The sequence below is a fragment of the Amblyomma maculatum genome, chromosome 11 (genome assembly GCF_055883805.1).
Source record: "Amblyomma maculatum isolate TAMU_Amacu chromosome 11, ASM5588380v1, whole genome shotgun sequence".
In the NCBI taxonomy this organism is placed as follows: Eukaryota; Metazoa; Arthropoda; class Arachnida; order Ixodida; family Ixodidae; genus Amblyomma; species Amblyomma maculatum.
Genome location: NC_139354.1, coordinates 131,942,379 through 131,966,114, shown reverse-complemented (window position 1 = coordinate 131,966,114; position 23,736 = coordinate 131,942,379). Strand labels below are relative to the sequence as shown.

The window sequence follows — 23,736 nt, the reverse complement described above, 5'->3', positions numbered from 1 at the left end:
AGACGGGCACCTTAAACACTACTCTACGGCGGCTTATGGTTACAGCGGTTATTATTCAGTGTATGTAGCTACTTTTGCTTTTTCGTACTTGTATATTTTCCTTGGCAGTAGAATTTGTGGCCGTAATTCACCGATCGCCTTTTAAACAAGCTGAATATCTTTGCAGGCTATCACGAGGGTTCACAAATGTGGCGTATCTTTATAATGCATCGCTTTATTGAAGGCAAACCTCGAGATATCATTCCAATACACTATAGCGCAGCAAAAGACGAGGACACAAGAGCGAGAGACGAACACCACGAGCGCTAACTTCCAACAAATTTTATTCTCCTGAAGCATCATATATACACGCCAGAAAAACATGAATCACATGTGCAAACAGTATCAATTCCTTAGAAAGACAAGCTCTTTATCTGAGAGGAGAATGGAAGGTGTGCTTACACACGCGCATCCTGAACTATTTATCTTTTCGGCTTCAATGATTTCGCGCGTTACTCTTTCTCTGCTTTTTCCTATTACAACACTTTTATCAAAGAAAGACTTACAGGTTTTTGAGTTGCATTCGAGAATGTGGTCAACTAGCGATCCGCCTTGCCGGCCGTTTCTAACGTTGCGAGCGTGTTCCATTAGGCGCTCGTTCAGACATCTCCCCGTCTGGCCGATATAGTGTTTCCCGCATGACAAGGGAATTTTATATACAACACCTTCATCGCACGAGACGTACGGCTTCTGGTGCTTAATTGTGCATCCGCCTGCTTTTTTGGTGTTGGTTTCTTTCAGCTTGCACAACGTAGAAAGTTTCTTCGGCGCCGAGAACACTACGGTCGCATTCGCTCGTTGACCAATTCTTTTCAAATTGTGAGATATCTTGTGCAGATATGGTAAAACAACAAGGTTTTTCCGATCCAGAGGAACCGGATTTGGGTGGCATTGATTTTCTGGTTTCATGTTCTTAAGAAGTTTTTCGGCAACAGAAACTTGAACATGGGCGGGATAACCAGCATTAGTCAGCCTCCTGGACTGCTCTTGAAAACTATCGCTCATCATGTGTGGACAAGATTTCCGGAGAGCATTTTGAAAACATAAATTGATAATACCTCTTTTCACAAGTTTAGAATGAGCGGAGTGATATGGCAGCATCGGCTTGTCGCTACGCGGCTGATAGGCCCAGCATATGTGATGAGCGTGAAAGGTGAAGTTAATATCTAAAAATCTAATGGAGTTATTAATGGGCAATTCGCATGTTAGAACAAGCGGTTTAAAATGCTCTTTCATGATAGTTACAATGCTTCGAGCCTTTGGCTCAAGAGAGCCATGGTCACACTTAACAAGAACAAAAAAATCATCAACAAATCTAAAGACCTTGATTACGTCCAAGCTTTCAAGGTGGCTGGAAACAGCCTTGTCAAGTTTGGATAAAAACAGATTACTCAGAATCGGCGCTATGCACGACCCGATGCATATCCCTTCTTTCTGAAGGTGGGGTTTTCCTTCCCAGTAAATAAACGTTGAATGCAAGTAAATAGCTAAAATTTCTAAAAAACTGCTCGCCGACACACCCGCCGAGTTCTGGAAAGCAACACACCCGAACTCATCTATGTACTCCTCTACACAGCACAGCACCTTGTCGTTCGGCAGCGAGTAATAAAGATCCTTAACATCCACAGAAAATGCAACAATGCTGTCATTAGAGCGCGACCGAACGAAGTCTAAAATTTCGTCAGATTTCTTAACCATAAAAGGATCGTCAAGCGGCAAAAGGTTAAGTTTGCTTTGTAAGTACATTGAAACAGTTTTTTGCCATGTGCCAGTTTCAGAAATGATCACTCTGAATGGTTTTTCCGGTTTATGGGTTTTTGCACTGAAAAACACGTCTAAGAAATCTTTCCGTGATTCGCCTATTTCTTTAGCCAGCTTGGTAAGGTTTAGCTTGTTGCATAGCTTCTTCGCTTTAGCTTTAACTTTTGACATCATTATTTCATTGCGGCAGTTAAATACAGAAGACACGGCTTCGCCCGCCTTGGACTTGTAAAGTTCACAGGATAGAATAGCAAAACCACCTTCTTTGTCAGCCGGCAGCACGACCAGGTCCTGTTCCTTGATGTAGGACTCGACGCGCTTGAGGGGTAGCTTGGAAGATCCTGGCTTTGAGCATTGCAAAATGTCGACTCCTTCTGAAATGCAGCGGTAGTGTTCCAGTTGCGTTGCACGCTGCGATACTTGGCGTACCATCGCAAGTAGTTGTGCAGCTGACGGCTTGGGCTCCACAGCAAACTTTGGTCCCAACGATAGAACTCTTGACACGTCATCTGGAAGATCCAGGGCCTCCAGGGTGTGGACTGTGCTTCGGGCTGCCTTCGTCTTGCTCGAAAGGTCGGCCCGTAGTTGTAGCAGGTGTTGAGCCCACAAGCATTCGGTAGCTTGAGCAGTGATATGCTGGTATTCACGAAGAGTTCGCCAGGCTGTCTGACTTCCGCCTATCGAGATAAGTTGAGCCTCGAGGCACTGCCTGTAAAGCCGGGCTTGCCTGTACCACTCTGACTTTGCAAGCTTGCACGCCCTCATGCCGTGACCAGCCGATGGGACGAATCCTCCAAACAACCGCCTCACGTCTTCAGGCAGCAACTTGTTGCGAATGCAGAACGTCATAGTGCGTGCACGACATGTCGCAAGCGCTATGAGGGAAACTGTAGCACAGGGATTCTGGCGAACATTAAAAAGCGGGCCCGTTGTACTAGAAATATAGTTCAGTAGCGTGGTTTTTTGGGCTTGTTGGTACATGATTCCAATACACTATAGCGCAGCAAAAGACGAGGACACAAGAGCGAGAGACGAACACCACGAGCGCTAACTTCCAACAAATTTTATTCTCCTGAAGCATCATATATACACGCCAGAAAAACATGAATCACATGTGCAAACAGTATCAATTCCTTAGAAAGACAAGCTCTTTATCTGAGAGGAGAATGGAAGGTGTGCTTACACACGCGCATCCTGAACTATTTATCTTTTCGGCTTCAATGATTTCGCGCGTTACTCTTTCTCTGCTTTTTCCTATTACAATACTTTTATCAAAGAAAGGCTTACAGGTTTTTGAGTTGCATTCGAGAATGTGGTCAACTAGCGATCCGCCTTGCCGGCCGTTTCTTTCTGCAAGCTGAAAGAAACCAACACCAAAAAAGCAGGCGGATGCACAATTAAGCACCAGAAGCCGTACGTCTCGTGCGATGAAGGTGTTGTATATAAAATTCCCTTGTCATGCGGGAAACACTATATCGGCCAGACGGGGAGATGTCTGAACGAGCGCCTAATGGAACACGCTCGCAACGTTAGAAACGGCCGGCAAGGCGGATCGCTAGTTGACCACATTCTCGAATGCAACTCAAAAACCTGTAAGCCTTTCTTTGATAAAAGTGTTGTAATAGGAAAAAGCAGAGAAAGAGTAACGCGCGAAATCATTGAAGCCGAAAAGATAAATAGTTCAGGATGCGCGTGTGTAAGCACACCTTCCATTCTCCTCTCAGATAAAGAGCTTGTCTTTCTAAGGAATTGATACTGTTTGCACATGTGATTCATGTTTTTCTGGCGTGTATATATGATGCTTCAGGAGAATAAAATTTGTTGGAAGTTAGCGCTCGTGGTGTTCGTCTCTCGCTCTTGTGTCCTCGTCTTTTGCTGCGCTATAGTGTATTGGAATCATGTACCAACAAGCCCAAAAAACCACGCTACCGATATATCATAATTTGCTAGTGCTGATGTGTTTTTCATCGTCTACGAACGCTTGTAGGTTTTCCTACATAGAGATATCCGCTGCACTAATACTTGTAATACTGGGCGTTTTAGCTTCACGTGCTACCAATGGAGCATCGATGCCAATGAATACACTTCCGACTGATCGGTTTCAATATGTAAACATTCGAGAACGCGTCGCGCGGTGTGCGGCTATCTGCGCATCTTTCGATGGTCAGCGATGTTTGTTTATTTTTTCGCGAACAGTTTTTTGTCATCGCTAGCGAAACGATACGTTCGTGCTTCTACTTTCGTGTTGTAGGCGGCAGATCTTCAGTCGCAGATATGAAGACGCACCGCAAGATCGTACGAGCTGCAGCGACTGCTGTACGCGCAAAAGCGACGCGACGCGCGTATAAGCTTGCTAGCGCGCACTTCGACGGCTTCGCATTTTCGAAGTATTTGGGAAACGAAGTGCGCCCTTTATATACAGAACAGTTGTATAACATGTTTGGTATCATGCTTATTTAGTGCGCTGGCGTGTCCGTCATGGTCATTCTGGTTGAGCTTCATCGATCGGCCCGGTTTCTGTTCGGAAGCGGAATACTCTGCCCGGTATCAGTTCCAGAAATGAGGCGTTCGTCCGGTTTCTGGTTAATTGATACAGGCTGAATAATACATAACACTACTACATTTGAAAAAGAAAAAAAAGAAAAGAAAAAAAGAAAAACAAACAAAAAGAAAATAGAAAAGGAAAAACAAATTGCATGTGATGCGAACTTCGGTCTTTTAGGCCGGCAAGCACGCACTTTAACCACTACACCAAAGCAGGACACGGTGATGGTGGTTATATATCTACTTATGTAGTCGAGATTGCTCTTTTGTAGTTTATTTTTGTAGGGTGTAGAATTTGTGGTCGTAATTGAACGATCGCCCTTTAAACACGCTGCATCTTTTTCCTGGCTATCACGAAGGGTTATCCGCGTCCCGCATCTTTACAATGTATCGCTTTCTTGCAGACAAACCTCCGAATGTCACAATTTACTAGTGCTTATGGGTTTTGTCATCGTCTTCGAACGCATGCAATTTTTGCTACATATAGATATATGCGGTGCACCAACACTTGTAATACTGCTTGTTTTAGCTTCACCTGCTGCCAGCGGAGCCGCGTCGTCAATGAATTTTCTTCTGACCAAGTGTTTTGCATGCGTAAACACTCGAGGAAGCGATTCCCGATATTCGGCTGACCTGTGCATGTTTCGATGGTCAGCGATGTTTCATTTATCCTCGAGCGTATTTTATCCGCGCTAACGAAACGCTACGTTCTTGCTTGCACTTTCGCGTTGAAGGTGGCAGATCTTCAGTCGCAGACTATGAAGATGCACCGCAAGATCGTACAAGCTGCAGCAACTGTTGCACACACAAAAACAAAACGCGATGCATGTATATACTTGCTAGCGCACACATCCACGCCTTCATATCTTCTAGGTATGTACGAAACAACGCGTACTCCACATATACAGAAAAGTTTTAACGTATATTATGTACGGTTTCATGCTTATTTAGCGTGAAGGCACATTCCGACGTGGTCATCCTGGCTGAGCTTCACGATCCGCCCGAGTTGTACTGAGAAGCGGAAATACTCTGTCCCGTATGTTTCATTCATATCGGATTTGTCCGGTTTCTGTTAAACCGGACATGACCTGTCCTGTATATGAGCTCAATACAGGACTGGTCCGCCCTATTTCATATCCATACCGGACTGGGATGTCGTGTATAAGATGCATACGAGAAATGGTCTGCCCTTTGTTAACTCGATACCGGACTGGATCGTCCGGATTGAGATTCGTACCGGACATGACCTGTCCGCTATAAACCCGTTTAAGCTTCATACAGGTCTGGTCCGCCCTGTTTCACATCAATACCGGATTGGGATGTCATGTATAAGCTGCATACCGGAAATGGTCTGCCCTGAATTAACTCTATACCGGACTGGACCGTCCGATTTGAGATTCATACCGGACATGACCTGTCCGAAATAAACCCGTTTAAGCTTCATACAGGACTGGTCACATTGGTATCAAATTTATACGGGATAATACAGGACCGGTTCACACCCGTTTGTCGCGATACGGGATTTTTCACTAGGGACCCACCGGTAAAAATGGGTACAAGAGTCCCCCGGCCTGGCGCTCGGCTTTTTCAGGGGTGTGCGTTTGGGAGAAGCTCCGTAAACCCCGCTGCGCGCCCCTCCTCCGCAGTGGGCCCAAACCCAGTTTCGAACCTCGCAGCCTGCAAAGGTGATTCTGTTTGTCTTGCAAAGGTACTTCCTTTGAGCCTCACCTGAAGTGCTCCCTTAGAGCCTCAGCTGCAGCAGTCCTGCAGCTGATGATAGACCGAACATTTCATCATCATTATCATCATCATCAGCCTGACTATACCCACTGCAGGGCGAAGGCCTCTCCCATATTTCTCCACTCAACCCGGTTCTGTGCTAGCTGCATCCACTTGACCCCTGCGAACTTCTTAACCTCATCCGCCCACCTAACTTTCTGCCGCCCCCTGCTACGCTTTCCTTCCCTTGGAATCCAGTTTGTTACCCTCAGCCACCATCGGTTATCCTCTCTTCGCACTACATGTCCTGCCCATGTCCATTTCTTCTTCTTAATTTCTACTAGAATGTCGGTAACTTGAGTTATTTCTCTGACCCACTCTGCACGCTTCATATCTCTTAATGTTACTCCTACCATTTTTCGTTCCATAGCCTTCTGGGTTGTTCTCAACTTAAGTAGAACTCTCTTGGTTAGCCTCCATGTTTCAGCCCCATAGGTGAGTACAGGTAAGATGCAGCTGTTATATACTTTCCTCTTTAGCGATACTGGCAAGCTGCTAGTCATAATCTGTGAGAAGTAGCTACAGCTGTGTGAGTGTCGATGAAATTGCATAAACAGGTTTGGGGCGCGACCTGATGCCGGTGAACACCTCCGGCAACGCACTCCCTCACCAGAACAGGAGTTGGCCACCCTGGTGCAGCAACTGGCCGCAACCTCCTATGATAAGACCGAACATTTGAGAGAGCTAAAAAATAACATAGGTTAAAAGTATAAGCACCCCGAAATTCGTGTCAGAGATTGCCCAACAAAACCTTCCAACGCAGGACACTGCAAAGTGCTTGAAAAACTATCAACAGCTAGTGTGGGAGATAATCAGCTAAGATAGCTAGAATACAGGGACAGTGCAGTAGCAAAACTTCCTGCCCGTTATCAAAAAAAGAATTTCACGTGTTAATTGTATAGCATAATTCTGAAGTGTGAAGAAGCGTGTGTATCGCGGGGAGCAGAGGTGACGTGTAACACGTCACCTCTGCAATATGCATTTGTGCTCGGTCAAAGTACATATTGTTGAAAGTCAGCACTTGTGTCTTTTCCTTTTTGGGTAAAAACGTCCTGGATTCGCCAGTACTCATTCGAAGCCGCAGTATAGCAGGTTTGCCACATTTATTGCCTCAAGAGTTTCTTTCGATGTCTAACACCCAAGAGAAGCAGGCTCAGGAACAGCGAGCTGAAGACGAGACAGCCTTGCTCCATTAGCAAAAGCCGCCTACATTTCACGGTGAACCCGAAGATAACGTTGCAGAATGGCTCCAACATTATGAAAGTTGAAGCAAGTTCAAAAGATGGAGCTCCACTTCTCGCCTGTACAACGTTCTTTTCTTCCTTGCGTGCATGACTTTGACTTAGTTTGAGAACCACGAGGAAACCCACAAGAACTGGAATCAGCATGTTGAAGAGATCACGAAGTTCTTTAAGGTAACCTTGCAAATAGGAACGTCCTGAGCATTAACTTTCGCAGAGAGCCCAGCTGCCCGGTGAGACATGCAGATAATACATCGAGGAAGTATTGAAACTGCCTCAATGTCAATCGACAGATGTTAGAAGAAGACAAGGTAGGGCACCTTCTCAAGCCGATTAGTGGTAACGTGAATAATTTTCTTATTACAAGAGATGACCTGGATAAGTTTGCAGATGTTATCAAGCAGTGCCGTGCTTTTGAGGCGCTCAAAGCACTCCTGATAGCGCCCAAATTCGGCCCGCCTTTCCAATGTTACAGCCGTTGCCAGCATTGATAACCTAGAGGCCGAAGGCATCGTGGCCATGATCAAGAGGATTGTACGTTGCATGCCATCATGGGAGCAGCGCACGCCATCGACCGCACCAAGAAGCAACGAACCGTTTTGGCGATTATTATACTGAGCGGACCCAGCAGTCGAAGTCGCACCTTATTTCCAGCAGCTTCCATCACATCCGAATGCAATGCCTCGTGATGCGCCTCGTCGCTGGTTTGTCGCCTACTCTCGATCTCCAAGGTTTCCTGTTGTCAGCCCTCAGAGCTGTCAGAACAGACATGTTAGGGCTGTGGGGGCAGCGGACACACCTCCCGCATTTGCCCGCGTCACCAAATTTATCGACCCCCTGTACGAACACCATGCTTCAGGAATGACTCCCAGTGGGAGCAGCCCCCCGCTACCCTTCTTCCCCCAACTCGATGCACGCAAATACTCTCCTGTGTCAGATCGCAACATCAGTCCTGCACCGCAGCGAAAAGGTCGTTTATCATAACGTCGCCGCTTTGTTTCTTCACCACTGGGAAACTAGGTGGTGGGACCGATGGAGGTACGGTTGCCGGACGGTCAATTTAACGAATATCTCTGCCTATTGTCATGCTAAAGAAACAAAAAAACAAAGTGTCTGCGTGTGTAGACAATGCCTAAACGGCTTTCGTTGACTCTGGTACCGCTTTTTCAGTTATGAGCCTTTCATTTAATTTCCGCCTTTGACAGAAACTTATGTTTGTGTGGAAATAAAACGGTGCGTTTTATAGAGGTGCGGGTGAAACTAGTTAAGGTTGGTTTGTGCTCGGCTTCAGTTATCCTTGGCGACCAGTGCTATAAAACAGAATAAGGATTATTGAGACGTTCCATGCATTTCGTGATTTTGAGTTTGATGTCTTGTGCGAGTGTGGTGAAACCCTTGATTTCAGCCGCGGTGAAATTTTTTTTCAGCCGAACATTACCCCCGCACTAGTAGAAAAAATCTCCCCGAGTCGTTGAGGGCTTCTCTCCCTGAAGAAGACGAGCTGCCGCCTGTGTTGACGGCAGCATTTCTGCCCGTAAACATATCTGAACATTTCGAGAGAAACACTCAATAGTCTACGTGCCAGATATCCCGAACGGAGTGAACTAAATATTTTCGTGCCACGCGCCGGCCTTGGACGCAGTGGTTGGTCGCGCACACATCTAAACTGTGAACGTGTCGCAAAAGCCTGCTCGTCTTCCTTATTCTTTAGCACTCGCGAGATTTGAGAACGATGTCACGCAAACCGTTCGAACTATTTCTGATGGCAGAGGAGCCGCGACAGGAATGTTGGTACGTTATGCTGAGCTTGAGCGCAAAATCAACAAATCGTTCCCGTCAGTGACCGCCGTACGCAGCAAGACATTTTGACTGTTCATTCCGAAGTGTTCGACTTTGCCTCTAACGGATCGCGTAGCCATTTTCCAGCCTCTCAACTGTAGCACAAATTTATACAGGAAACGTACCACATATTCACCAATAACATTACAGAGCAACCACGGCAGAGCGCAGATAAATCACGAACAGATCGACCGAATGCTGCTGAAAGGAGTCGTGCAAGAATCATCCAGTCCATGGGCCTCACCTAGTGCGAAAAAAGACAATTATGGTCGATTCTGCGTAGAATACAGTCGTTTAAATGCGGCCACAAAAAAGGCCTATAACCTTTACCTCGTATTGATGACGAAGTTGATTTTTCGGATTCGAAGTCATATTTTTCCTCCGTTGATTTGCGGTCTGGCTATTGCAAATTACTCTGCATCCATCCGACATTGAGAAGGTTGCTTTCGTAACACCAGATGGTTTGTACGAATTTAACGTGTTGCCGTTAGGAGTATGCAACGCTCCCGCGACGTTAGAATAATTTATGGACATTATTCTCCGATGTCTAAAATGGTAAATATGTATATGTTACTTGGAAGATGTCATCATTTTCGGCAACACATTCCAAGACCGCAATGAGCGGCTTCATAATGTTCTTGAGTGCATCGGCAAAACGGGAATCATTTTGGACAAAAGGTGCAATTTTGGAGACCGAAGAACTATAGTTCTTGGCTTCCTCGTCAACAGGGATGATATCAGGCCGGATCCGCAGAAGATTTCTGCTGTACTAGACTTAAAAACTCTACCTACCCTAAAAACACTTCGGAGGTTTTTCGGACTCACTGCATATTTTTGTCTATGTCGCTGGTTTTGGGCCAAATGCCCAATCCCTCACTTCTCTCCTGCATAAGGATTCGCAATTTGCTTGGAGCCGCGAGTGCAAATCAATTTACTCAAGTCTTCTTTATCTTGAGCACCACTCCGCTCCACATTGACCCTTCAGCTGTGACAAAGACAGAGACTAACGCCAGTAGCGTTGGTCTTTGGGAGGTGCTGGCCGGCTTCATGGTGGGGATGAGCACGATATTGCCTACGCAAGCCACAGGTTAACAAAATGTGAGCGTAAGTACACAGTCACTGAATTGAAGTATGTCGCAGTTGTGTTCGCCAAGCACAAATTCCGACCGAACTATATAGTCGCCACTTTACTATCGTGACCGACTATCATTCTCTATGCTGGTGTATTGGACATCGCCATCCGTTTGGTCTCTGGCGCGCTGGGAATTATCCCTACAAGAATATAGGTTTGGTGTCGAGCACATACGTGGATACATAAGTGATGGAAGCAACTTATCACGCACCCATTGCCAACTTTAGGCAATGAAGAAGACGGTTTTGGAGGGTGCTTGGCCTCGCTTGCGCCGTCGTTTTTCCGCACGGGGACATTTAGGCGAGAGCAACGCAGCGACCTCTCAATGCAGTTTCTGATAGAAGAGGCAGAAGGCAAGCCAGATTCAACGCCATTTTCTACGAAACATGGTGTATTGTTCAAGAAGACCTATTTAGTCGACGGCACTGCCCGGCTTCTTGTCGTCACGAAACACTCCGCGCGCACTTTTTGCACGCTATGCACAATTACATCTTATCCGGACATCTAGGCTTCTCGCATACCCAGTACTTTCAACAAATGTGGCGGATGGAATGGCTTTAATACAGTGAAGGCTTGGTGAATGAAATGCGGTCACAGCGGCCCAGGGTCAGACTCCGCGCATCTGACTCTTTTTCTTTCTCTTTCTTCTTAAATATGCTGCGACGCACCGCAAAAATATAAAGCATGAATTTTTCTTGCAGGTAATACCGTACTAAATGAAAATAACGCCAAAATTAGAAAGGCTTTGCATGACTGCTGTTTCCCGACTGCATGACTTCTGCAGAACGAGAGTAGTCTGCCTGTTCAACTTTAGCGGTGAGCCTTAAATTATTAAGGCATTGATTTTGCTTGCAGGAAATAAAATCAGGTACAGTAATACAATAGATTTGGTCGCAAATCCTTCTTGCGGGACAATGCGTTCAGAAATATTTGCTTCACACAGAATAAGCTCTTTACTAAGCTCCTTATACAGGTGAAAATATGTTACAAAGTAACAGAGCTGAATATGGCAGCACTGCATCAATTTTGCGGAAAAGCAGTTTCGCACTCTTCTTCACATTCTTCTAAATTCTCGAAGCTGTTGCATGACTCATCGTCGCCAACGTATTCTTGGCAAGCTTGGTTGGAGTGGTTGAAGAATGCAAGTCGTAATCTAATATGATTGGGTGGTCCAGGCTCAGGACATGCGCATCCTACAAAAAAAGTAACAGAAGTTAATTACATCCCAGAATTCATTACACAGAGTGTTCGTACTGTTATCATTGAACAATTTTGTCTGAAGTTTTGAACCTCATGATTACGTATTGAGTGTCATCCAAGATTGGTGATAATAAAAATAATGCACGAACATTTACCCTATTCATTTGGTTGACTAAGGAAGTCCGAGTCTGAGGGCTCTAATTATTGCGAACAATACGCATTTTTTGTTACAAAGGCAGGACTGCTACGTATCCTCCCCCCCACCCCCCCTAAATTGTGGCATTTGTAAGGTACCCTACGGGGAAACCAGGAACTGCAACCCTAAGCCAATTAAAGCGCTCCCCGAATAGCCGCCCCTAGAGTATTTGCTCCAATCTTAACTCCATTCACTGGGTTATTTTTTATTTCTAGTCTTTAAGTAGCTCCTGCCTGCGTATGAAATTTCATACTGTTACGTGGTGGCATGACAAGCGATGGAACACGGCGACACAACAGAAACAAAACGACGTGATGACATGATGAAATATGCTTTAATGGCCAGCGGGCCTGGCGCGAGCGCTCCGCCCCGCGCCACTGCCCGCTTCGTCATCTTCGTAGCACTACCCGGGGCCACCGAGCGATCGTCCCGATCGATTGCTAGCAATCCATTGCATGAAGTGACGATGAATACAGACACAGGTTTAGGACATGAAACGCTGGACATCACAATGAATGCGAAGATTTGATGAATGGTTGCACCGTGGAGCATCAGGTCCGATCTTCACCGTTTGCCGGAGGCCAAGGCTCATGGACACGTCGAAGGGCTTGGGCGGGGGTGCTGTTTTCGCTCGAGTGGTCGTGAAGTCGCTTCGTCATAGGGTCTGCCGGGTCGGCTTTGGGCTCTTAATCGCCGTCATGTGTTGTGGTCAAGGCTGGGGACGGGGCTGGAGTGAACGGCTGGTCGGGTCTGAGCACAAAGGGCTGGGGTAAAGCTGTGCGGCGACCTCCACGGGTTCTCGACCGATGACCCGGCATACGGTTGGCTTCGACGGGGCAAGGCGAGGACGGGGATGAACCGCACCTCCAACCATAGCGCACAAAAAGACCTCGCATCTCGTGCCCAGACTTCCACTGAATCATATTTGTCTTATATTCAAGATATTCTAGCCTTATGCCGAAAAGTGGACCGCGCCATGTCCGAGTCAGACAAAGTGGGCCACATATTAAAGGGGTTTTGCAAATGATGTTTACAATCTGCTGCTTTGCAAAGACTGTCCGACGGTCAACTCAGTCATCCAAGTTTGCCGGCAGTTTGAGCAAGCAAAACACCGTCGCATTACTCCCCGCTTCGATCGCTTGCCAAACACAGCTGCTACGTCTTCGTGCGAAGACAGTCCAACACTGCAGCAGCCATCTCATCCCTCCAACTTGACCAGGATTGTTCGCCGAGAGATAGAAGCTATGGCACCCGTTGCGTTCGCTCCTCAGCCGGCAGATGCTACTATAGCCTTAATACAATCTGTCGTTCGGCAGGAGCTCGCAAATGTGGGCCTCAACGAGAGCATGGGCTTCAACTCTGGCCAGTCTTCCGCACAACCCTCGTTCCAACCTAACGCACAGCTATCTGTCCAACCCACCGTTCCGGTGGTAATAGCTGAGGCTCCAACTGCGCCCTTGCCGACGCGATACCGCTACCGCTACCGCAACCCGGACGAATGGCGAACCTCGGATGACCGACCCATCTGCTTCAACTGTTCACGTGTCGGCCATATTTCTCGTCATTGCCGCAGCCGTTTTATTCCGCCACCTCGACCGCGCTACTTTCCTGATAGCAGCGCCGAATATCCACACCCGAACCATTTCCGGGATACGCGCTCTCGTGACTTTAACTCGCCAGCCCCGCGCATGTCCAGCCGCTCACCGTCGCCTCAGACCCGGAGATCCCGCTTGCCCCTACCTCACCGTCTATCATCTCCTCACTGCTCTGGCTCTCTTCCGGAAAACTAACCAATGCAGCTCCCGGAGATGATGCTGCATTGACGACCCGGCCCGAAAATCCTCTGCTGACCCTCGCTCATCGCCGCAACCTTCTAGACATCTGTGTGGATGGCGCCCCTGTTACTGCCCTCATTGACACTGGTGCCCTAATTTCAGTCCTCAGCTCATCCTTTCGCCACCGTCTCAAAAATGTTGTCACACCCGCCGCTTCATCCGTCCTTCGTGTCGCCGATGGAAGCGTCGTTGCCGTCGTGGGACTGTGCACTGCGCGCGTCAGTATTTCCGGTCGCACTACCCCTGTCCCCTTCATTGTTATCGACCGCTGCCCTCACGACGCGATCCTCGGCGTCGACTTTTTAACGGACCATTCTGCCTTGATTGATTGCTCAACTGGCCTTCTTCGCTTAGATCTGCCCTACTGCCCCGAAAACGCCGATGTCAAGCCCCGCCTCCGATCCACCAAATTTGTTCGTCTACCACCCGAAGCTGCTATTCATGTTCCACTGGCCCCGTTCCCCGCAGTTCCTGACGGCACATACGTCACTTGCCCAATTACCGATGTTGTTCTGCGTCGCAACATCATACTCCCTCATACCGTTGTCACTGTCACTGCTAACCGCACCTCCACCAAATGTTACGTGGTGGCATGACAAGCGATGGAACACGGCGACACAACAGAAACAAAACGACGTGATGACATGATGAAATAGGCTTTAATGGCCAGCGGGCCTGGCGCGAGCGCTCCGCCCCGCGCCACTGCTCGCTTCGTCATCTTCGTAACAATACCATTATGGAATGCCTCTAATTTCCCTAGTGCGGCCCGACAGGCCTCAATGAACGGAATTCCACGCAGGACTTAACCAATATAGTTACGGGAGGTTTAACATTTGAAGTCAAAATGTGAATAACTAACGATACGCTAGCGCGTTTGTTTCAGGTCTCACGCACATATTGACCATACTTTCACAATCTACAACATAATGTAAAAAAAATGCGATATAGACACAAAGCCTCACTTAAGCGTATTCTACCGAATGATGCAAGCCATACAAGTTGTAAAAAGCTTCGAGCAATGTGGAAAGCAAGTGACATGCTTGGCCTACGAATCCATCCTAGACAGAAAAAAAGGAGCAGTTATCATTCATGCGTTGTGCGCAGACATGTTTCTCATGATTTTCTTTCTCATTCAAATCATCTTGACACCAGGTAATGGCACTCCTCGCCACAAGTTTTTCTGGAGAAAAGTCGGAGTTGTGTTTCGACGGGCATCACGAGAGACCTGGTCGGGAATTAAAAGAAAATAAGCGCCTTCCAGATTAACGCTAACTTATACATCTATCCCTCAAAGCTCCAGACAGAAGGCAATCACAGTTCCCACTAGGGCAAAATTTTACACAGTGAGGACGAAACAGCGCGTAAGCAGTTGCACACAAAAACTGAATACAATTCCTAAACTTTGCCACATGCCGTCCATCAGTATGCAAAATACGCAGCATCCCAGGGCTAACTCTCTCCTATCATAAATGATAGACTCATCGTGGCACCAGTCACCAATCGCACATTACCTTTCCCCAGGGAGAGGCCCAACTTAAAAGCGCATGATTCGCAATGTTTTCCGTGAACTGCGCAGCAAATCGCCAGCTGCAGGCTGTTTCGTTACGCAAAGGCAATGAAGACAAAACGCAAAATAAAAATTCGTTGCAAGCACTTATATGTCTCCTAACAGCTGTGTGGAGAAATCTCCTCCCGTGATTCTGCATTCATTCTCTTTTTCACTAAAATGATCTTATATTGCTCTTTTTTCTCCCTTTTTCTTTACCTTTCTCTTTTTCCACAATTTTACCTATTCAGTGCAATAACTTTTTTCTTTCTTTTACTAACCTTTCCTTTTTTTACTGTTCATGGAGTATCTTCGATGTAATGCAACGAAGTTTGACATTCAAGCTCTACATTGTTTTTCACGTTTCCCAGACATTTTAGATGTTACTTGCACAATTTCAGTGTTCATAGCTATGCTCTATTTCCGTAACAGATTATTTCACGTCAACAAAATTTCGCAAAACACTTTTCACCCTATTGCTCATACAACCAATCGTGTACTCATAAATGACGTCATTCATGGACAGGGACGTCGTGATACCCTCTGCGAAAGGGCACTTTATTCGCACACCCATGAGCCTATAAAAGCTGTCGCCTTAGTATTGATTGAATAAAGATTATTCCTTCTAAGCTCCAATTTATGGAGTTGCTCGGCCATACATTGCCCTTCTTGACTCGTTGAAAACAATGTTCTATCGAGAGAAAATTTCTATCCGCTGCAATACAACTCTCTTAGAATCAAAATGGTTAGGTACAGTAAGAGTATAGGTTCAGGTATTTATGTATATGTTTGGCTGCATTATTAAAACTGCAAGCTGACACTGGTGGCGGTTTCGTAACCTATAATAAAGCCTTTAGAGTGCATGAGGAACATCGATAAAGCAGATTTACGTAGTGCAAAATACTGCAGCGTTCAGATGCGAAATAAATCGCCAACAGGCCCAACAAAAGTGTTACAAAAAATATTGTCTAATGATACGTTTGTAATTCATTATTGTTGCGTTTTATGTAAGAACTTGCTATTTTATGAGTGTCTACTCTTCATATTATTAGCATAAGAAGCTACAGATAACCTGTCGTGTCATATACATCCACATTCCCTTTAAAAATTAGATGTCTATAGCGTGAAACTCTGAGGGTGATGCTACGGGCACCACTGATTACGATTCGTTTTCGAGGACGCTACGATGTTGACATTCACGTCGACAAGAACAAAAGCCCCCTAGGACACCTTCGTCATGTTTGAAAACCTCGTCTTGATAGTTGTAGGTTATACAGTCTCTTTATTTTTAATTTTAAATGCTTCTTTGCGAGTGAGCCAAATGTTTCGGTTTCATGTGCAAACAAAAAAGAAAAAACAACGACCACCGTACGAGACATCATTTGTAGACACTGCCGACGTAGATGTCTGCATCCTTCAGCAAATTTCGCTTACTAATAGCGGCTCCGCCAGTTAGAGAGACCTAAATAAGACAAAAAAAAAAAACGAAAATCAACGGGAAAGAACCAGTGAAGAAAGACTGACGTGAACATAGCACGTTCTGAATCTAACTTTATTTTTATTTTATTTATAATTGAGTGTCTCCTTTTAAAATTGTCCTATCAACATCAAAAGCACTAACCCAATAATTTTTGAGGAGCCGAAAATGAGAGATATTTAAGCAATAAATGCCATTTGATTTCGACTTCGATATGCCTATTTTAAATTGCAGCCAATTGTGTCCATAAAACATTGGTTAAAATGTTTGCGTTGGTCCCCTTCTTTCTCAGTACTATACAAAGACGCTTGCTCCCACACACACCGAGCAAATAAATGCTTTTGTGTTCATCAGTATGAAAGAATAATGCCATCATAGAAGTGTAATAGAATACCTTTAACAGGGCGGTACGCCGTCAACAGTCAATGGAACATTCGACGATCAGTGATAGAACTGGTGTCAGCACACGCACGAGCGTCGGAGCGAGCTTCGTCGTCGTCGTTCTCTTCAGCAGCAGGTGCTGAACATATAGCCGAATACCTGTTTTACAACTTCCACCGGGCGAAAAGGCGCCATCCTTGCGGCTTATGGCGATGTGACCATGGCATTCTTCAGCGTAAGTTGCAGCTTGTGAAACAGTCGTGAATTTGGAAGAATCCGGTCGGTAAGGGATAATGGTGTCCATGGTACAAAAGGGCGCACGACCGTGCAGGAGCAAGTATGGCGAGAATCCGGTGGTTGCTTGAGTGGCAGAGTTATAAGCGAATGTGACAAATGGAAGAACGTCGTCCCAGTTGGAGTGGTCGAAAGCGACATACATTGCCAGCATGTCGCCCATGGTGCGGTTAAATCGCTCAATCATTCAATTTGTTTGCGGATGGTACGCGGAGGTGGCGCGATGAATGATTTTGCATTCTCTAAGAACAGCTTCGACAACTTCAGAAAGAAAGGCGGGACCTCTGTCACTCAGCAATTATTTGGGAGCCCCGTGGAGAAGGATGATGTGATGGAGGATGAAGCAGGCAATGTCTTGTGCTGTAGCAGACGGCAAAGGCGCCTTTTCGGCGTAGCGTGTGAGATGATCATTTGCAACGATGATACAGCGATTGCCTGTTGACGTGCTAGGACGCGGGCCGTACAGGTCGATTCCAACGCGCTCAAAGGGCTAAGCTGGGCAGGTCAGCGGCTGCAGAGAAGCGGCGTGCAGGCGAGGTGGGTGTTTTCGGCGCTGACACTCTTGGCAGGACTGGACGAGCCGACGAACATGACGGTACATCCCCCGCCAGTAGTACCGCTGTCGCAGGCGACTGAAGGTTTTCAATATGCCGGCGTGGGCACACTGGGGATCTTCGTGGTAATGGGAGCAAATCACACAGCGCAGATGGGTCGGAATTACAAGCAGCCACTTTCTGCCATCCGGAAGGTAATTCCTACTGTTGAGGAGCTCGTCTCTGATGCCGAAATGGTGAGATTGGCGACGGAGAGCGCGGCAAGGAGGTCGTGACGCGGTGCAAGATACAAAATCCAGGAGTGAAGCGATCCATGCGTATTTGCGTTGCTTGGAAGTCATATTGTTGGGCATGTCGGTAGGATGTAGAACGGATATAGCAGGCGCGGCTTCAGACGGCACGGGAGAACGGGAGGGAGCATCAGCATCGGCATGTTTACGGCCAGAGCGGCAGATGATGTTAATGGCGTATTCTTGGAGCCTCACAGCCCAACGGGCCAGTCGACCAGAAGGATCTTTCAAAGAAGACAGCCAGCAGAGAGAGTGATGATCGGTAACGGCATCAAAAGAATGGCCATACAAGTAGGGGCGAAATTTTGCTATTGCCCAGATGATAGCGAGACACTCTTTCTCAGAAGATACTCAGAAAAATGTCCCGTTTATTGTTTATGCACAACCTCTTTACACACAAATTAAACATACCTCGCCCTGAAATTCTTAAACAATTGTCGCGCAGGACACATCATTCAAGAAGTAACCTGCTCGAACCCATTTTTGCAAGGACTGACTCTTTCAAGCACAGCTTTTTTCTACGGACCATTTCCGACTGGAACTGTCTTCCTGAGGCCATTCTCCAGTCTTCCAATTTCATTAAAGCTCTAGAGTTACATTTTTTTTGAATGATACAGTGTTGTATTTTGTTGACTTGTTCATTTACTCTAATCCCGTGTTTTGATTTTTATTTTTATTTGTTGCTTTTTTGCCTTGTATATCCACTCCTGCCTGGGCCAAAATATTGGCCTGAAGTATTTTGAAATCAAATAAATAAATAAATAAATAGTTTGCTTTAGCTTTTGTTAGGGTCCGAATTGCGTAAGCGACAACATCAAAGCCAGACTTCTGCTGCGCGAGTACTGCGCCGAGGCCGACGCCGCTGGCATCAGTGTGGATTTCCGTGGGAGAAGAAGGGTCGAAATGACGCAGGATTGGCGGAGTCGTCAGAAGGTGGCGGAGTGTCGCGAAGGCATCATCACAGTGCGGAAACCAGGCTGAAAGATCGTGGCTGGACAGAAGCTTGGTGAGAGGGTCGATGATTGTAGCGAAATTGCTAACGTAAGCGGCGGAAGTAAGAGCAGAGGCCGACGAAGCTGCGGAGTTTTTTCGAATTAGTGGGCTAGGGAAATTCTGCCACCGCGTGCAATTTTGCCGGATGGGGAAAAACGCCATCCTTGGAGACGACATGTCCGAGAATGGTTAACTGCCGTGCTCCGAAATGGCATTTTTAAAAAGGCTTCGCAGAACTGTCTCAAGTTGCTGGAGGTGAGATGGAAGATCCCGGGAAAAGATGACAGCGTCGTCCAGGTAACAAAGGTAAGTGTGCCATTTGAGCCTTCTGAGTAGATTGTCCATCATGTGTTCGAATGTGGCAGGGGCATTGCACAGTCGGAATAGCATGACATTAAACTCATAGAGCCCATCGGGTGTGACGAAAGCGGTTTTGGGGTGATTGGCCTTTGACATCGGCACCTGCCAGAAGCCGGAACGCAGGTCTATTGAAGCAAAGAACTCAGCTCCCTGCAGGCAGTCAAGGACGTCGTCGATACGATTCAGCGGATATACATCCTTGAGCGTGATCTTGTTCCGTCGGCGGTAGTCTATACAGAATCGGATGGAACCGTCGTTTTTCTTGCCCAGAACGATCGGAGACGCCGAAGGGCTGTGCGATGGTTGGAGCACGTTGCGAAGGAGCATGTCGGTCACCTGTTCGTCAATAATGCGGCACTCAGCGGCTGAAACACGGTACGGGCGCTGGCGCAAAGGGGTATGGGTGCCGGTATCAGTAAGGTGAGTAATGGTAGTTGTGCGTCCCCATGAAGGTTCCTTGGAGTCGAACGAAGCCGCGAAACGTTGGAGGATGGCGACAAGCTGGGCTCGTTGTAAGGGCGTCAGGCCAGCATCGATGGACGGTGGAAAACTTCAAGGGAAGTTGGAGAGGCGACAGGAAGAGGCGTTATGACGCTGATGTGAAGGCCGGCGGTGGTATCGACGAAGGGATAGGTGGGAGTGGAATCGAGCAAAGCAACGCTACCCAGTTGGAGCAAAGTGGTAGGGCAGTGGCCATGGAGCAAAGTGGTAGGGCAGGGGCACGGGTTACAAATAAAAATAGCAGTTGAGCTGCGAAACATTGTCAGCACAGCATGAAGCAGCAACACGGAGTTTTGGCCCGCGCATCGTAACGAGTGTGTGTAGATAACAGTGGCGTCGGAAAGGGCAGCACAATAAAGAGGCACAAACACTGAGGAGAACGGTGGAACGTCGGTGTCCTCTGCAACGTGCACGGTAGCGGCAGCAGCACCGGATGCGTCGAAAGAAGTGCCATTGAGGAGTGATAACTCAAGTTGAACATGGGCGCAGTCTATTATGGCGTTATGATTGGAGAGGAAGTCCCAATCAAGGATGACGTGTTATGAGCGGGCGAGAATGAGAAATTCTATTGTGTATTGAACGTCGTCGATGACAAGGCGGGCGGTGCAGGCGGCTAATGGTCGAATGTCCTGAGCGCTGGCAGTGCGAAGAGAAACGGCAGGATGCGGCGGCATTTTCTTTTTGAGTTTTCGACAGAGGGCGTAATTAAGAACTGAAACGGCTGAGCCAGTGTGTACAAGTGCTTCGATAGTAACTCACTCAATGAATACGGTAATAATGTTGGCTGGTACGGAAACAGGTCTTCATTTAGTCCCTGATGGCGCAGTTCCTGCCTCCGGAACTGCGGTCGTTAGTTTTCTGTGTGAACGGCTGGTTGGGGGCGGAGCATTGGAGAACGGGAACGACGGCCAAGAAAAGACGAGCGGTGGGAGCGGCAATCGTAACTTGAAGGGGACTGCGGAGGAGGCTAAGGGAAGACGGGCGAGGGGGACGGGGGAAGATTGTACGTCGGATCACGTGTATAGTCAAAGAGACGAGGGCCACGATTGCAGCACAAACGAGCAACATGGACGGCGACTCCACAGGCGTAGCAAATAGGTTAGTTGTCTTGTGTGCGCCAGGGGTTGGAAGGCTGTGGCTGTGGTCGACGGCGGAGAACCGGACGATAAGCGGGGATCGCAGGTTGCTGAGTTTGCTGAGGTCCTTGAGGTGTGTATAGGAGGGGAGGCCGGCTGTACACAGGGGCGACAGGGGGTGGTGGCCCGCTCCAAAACATCAGCGTACGTGAGAGGAGCCACCCCCACAAGCTGCTGAGGAGGTGAAGGCAAAACCTCAGCGACCTGCTCTTGTATGACACGCTGAAGAGTGGGAGTGAGCGGCGGGGGAGGCGCAGGCGCTGGCAGGCAGGTAGACAAGGAAAGCTGACCGTGCGACTTCCTTACTAATAAACTGTTGAATATGATTAATGATCGACTGCTGGTCCAGGGCACCATCCCCGGAGAGAGCCAAACTGGAAAGGGTGGCCTGCTGAAGGCCAGCCCGTCGTGTGGAAAGCTGCCATTTTGAAAGCCGTCATGTGGAAAGCGCCGTATTCTTATCGAAGCTTTGGCAGAAGCTGATAACATCGGACACAGTTGGGGGGTTTTGGGCGACGAGCATCTGGAAGGCGTCATCGTAAGTGCCTTGCATAATGTGCCCGATCTTATCGGCGTCGCTCATGGTAGGGTTTACGCGCTTGCAGAGGTCGACGAGATCTTCTATGAAACTGGTGAAGTTTTCTCCGATTTGTTGTGGCCGACTTTGCAAACGTTGATCGGCGCGAAGCTTACGTATAGCGGGACGGCCAAACCTTCGGTCAGGCTGGTCTTGAGAGCCGTCCAGGTAGAGAAGTCACTCTCATGGTTCCGAAACGATATATGTGAAACGCCGCTCAAATAACAAATGACGTTTGTGAGCTCACGGTGTCGTCCCACTTGTTGTACGCGCTTACGCGTTCATACGACGCCAACTGTTCTTCCACATCCGTGTCATCAGTGCCGCTGAAGATGGCTTGGTCCCGCTGACACGATGCGCCGGGACATATGACAGGCGATGGGGTTGGCGGTCTCAGGCATCGCGGAAGTGGTAGGCAGCGCTCGGCTGCGAAGCTCCAGGTTGAGGGGATTGCTGTCACCTCAACCGCTTGTAATAGAAGACATTGAACAGGGCGCTACGCCGTCAACAGTCAATAGAACGTTCAGCGATCAGTCGTAGAACTTGTGTCAGCAAATTCCTTACCGTCACGCGTTGAACATGGTTGTCGTTATTCTCTTCCGCACCAGGCACTGAACTACCATAGCCGAATACCAGCTTTACAGAAGGATTGTATGAAAAACGACCAGAAAATCTATTACAGCAATGTTTTAAACTTTTCATATCGTTTTAGGTTTCACATTACTTTAATGGAGACGAGGGGGTAACGCCGAAATTGCAGCTATAGAATCGTCAATGTCAAGTGCTCTACATTTGGAGTCACTGAATACCGTCGGCCACCCGGACTGCTTTGGCGACTCTGATAAATAACGTGCGTTCTGTAATGACAAGAATTGTTGTGACTGATGAGCATAGCCAGTTCCCATTTGTCCGTTCTGTATGAGAGAGTTAGTTTCATGGTTCAGGAAAGCAGTGTTTTCTGGGGAAACAAATGATGTAAATATATTGTAGAAAAGAAACATAATTTTCTGGTTAATTGAGGGCACCTCACAATTGCGGTAATTGATTTGCTGACTTATTTTTAGAAAAATACGTTAAGAAATTCTACAAAAGCTTCCAGGAATCAGTTTTTAATAGGCATGACGTCCGAGCCCCGACGGGAAGAAATTATCAATGAATACTTACTCATTCCTTCCTCACAATCTTCTCCTTCCTTTTTTTGACACCCTGAAAGAAAGGAGCAGTTTAATAAAATATTTCTTCTGAAATATATACATGCATTGTGCAAAAACCCCATACGAAACGCGCTACAACTACCCATTTCGAAACTTCCGTCCCGGTCCCTCTTGAGATACGAACTTAGGACACCTTATTTATTGATTTCATGCGAGTCCTTTATGCAGGAACACCTTGTGTACGTGTGCTGTGCAGTCGAGGAATCGAGTCAGCCAGCCACTTGAGCAGTGAATAGCAAACTGCGCGTTTGTAAGACGAGTGCGTATACGGGCTTCTCGGACATATACCGATGAGAGCGAGGCTGGACTTTATTGCTGATTTATAAAGGTATGCAGGCGATGCAAAAGGCGACAAAGGTGGCCGCCGCTATCTAACTCAAAAAAACGTTTGATGTACATGATTTCATCTGGACTCTTCCTAAAGTGTCCTCGAATCTTTCTAGCAAATGTATGCATGACTAAAGTAGTTTATTCCAGGGCTTTGTTTTCACACCGCTGTGCACAATTGGGTTGCGTTTAATCTTCAAGAACATTATTTAACATAACAATAAGTTACTTAACACAGACTATTTGCTATATATATATATAACAGATAACCTCATAGGTGAATATTTATGAAAGAGTGAACAGATCCAGGCGATCACTTGGATTTCCAGTATATTAGAGAAAAACTACGTTCTCTTACGCCTTTCATATAATGGATTATTTAGTCATTTAATCATAGAAATCCACATACGTTCTTCGATCTTCCCGGTTTCAGCAAGAATGAGTCCACTGCAGACGACAACAAAGCAAATCAAAGAAGCCATCCTGCTCATCTTGCTGGTCTCCTTAAGACACATGCGGG

At 47.1% G+C, this 23,736-nt stretch overlaps 1 long non-coding RNA gene across 1 annotated transcript; it reads right to left on the bottom strand.

Annotated features, from left to right (window-relative positions):
• Positions 1-11,356: 11,356 nt before the first annotated feature.
• Positions 11,357-23,720, bottom strand: LOC146174984 (uncharacterized). The gene is made up of 3 exons (XR_014701740.1): positions 23,626-23,720; positions 22,840-22,881; positions 11,357-11,528 (listed from the first exon to the last, which is right to left on the bottom strand). It is a non-coding gene; the product is annotated as an uncharacterized LOC146174984 (long non-coding RNA).
• Positions 23,721-23,736: the final 16 nt, after the last annotated feature.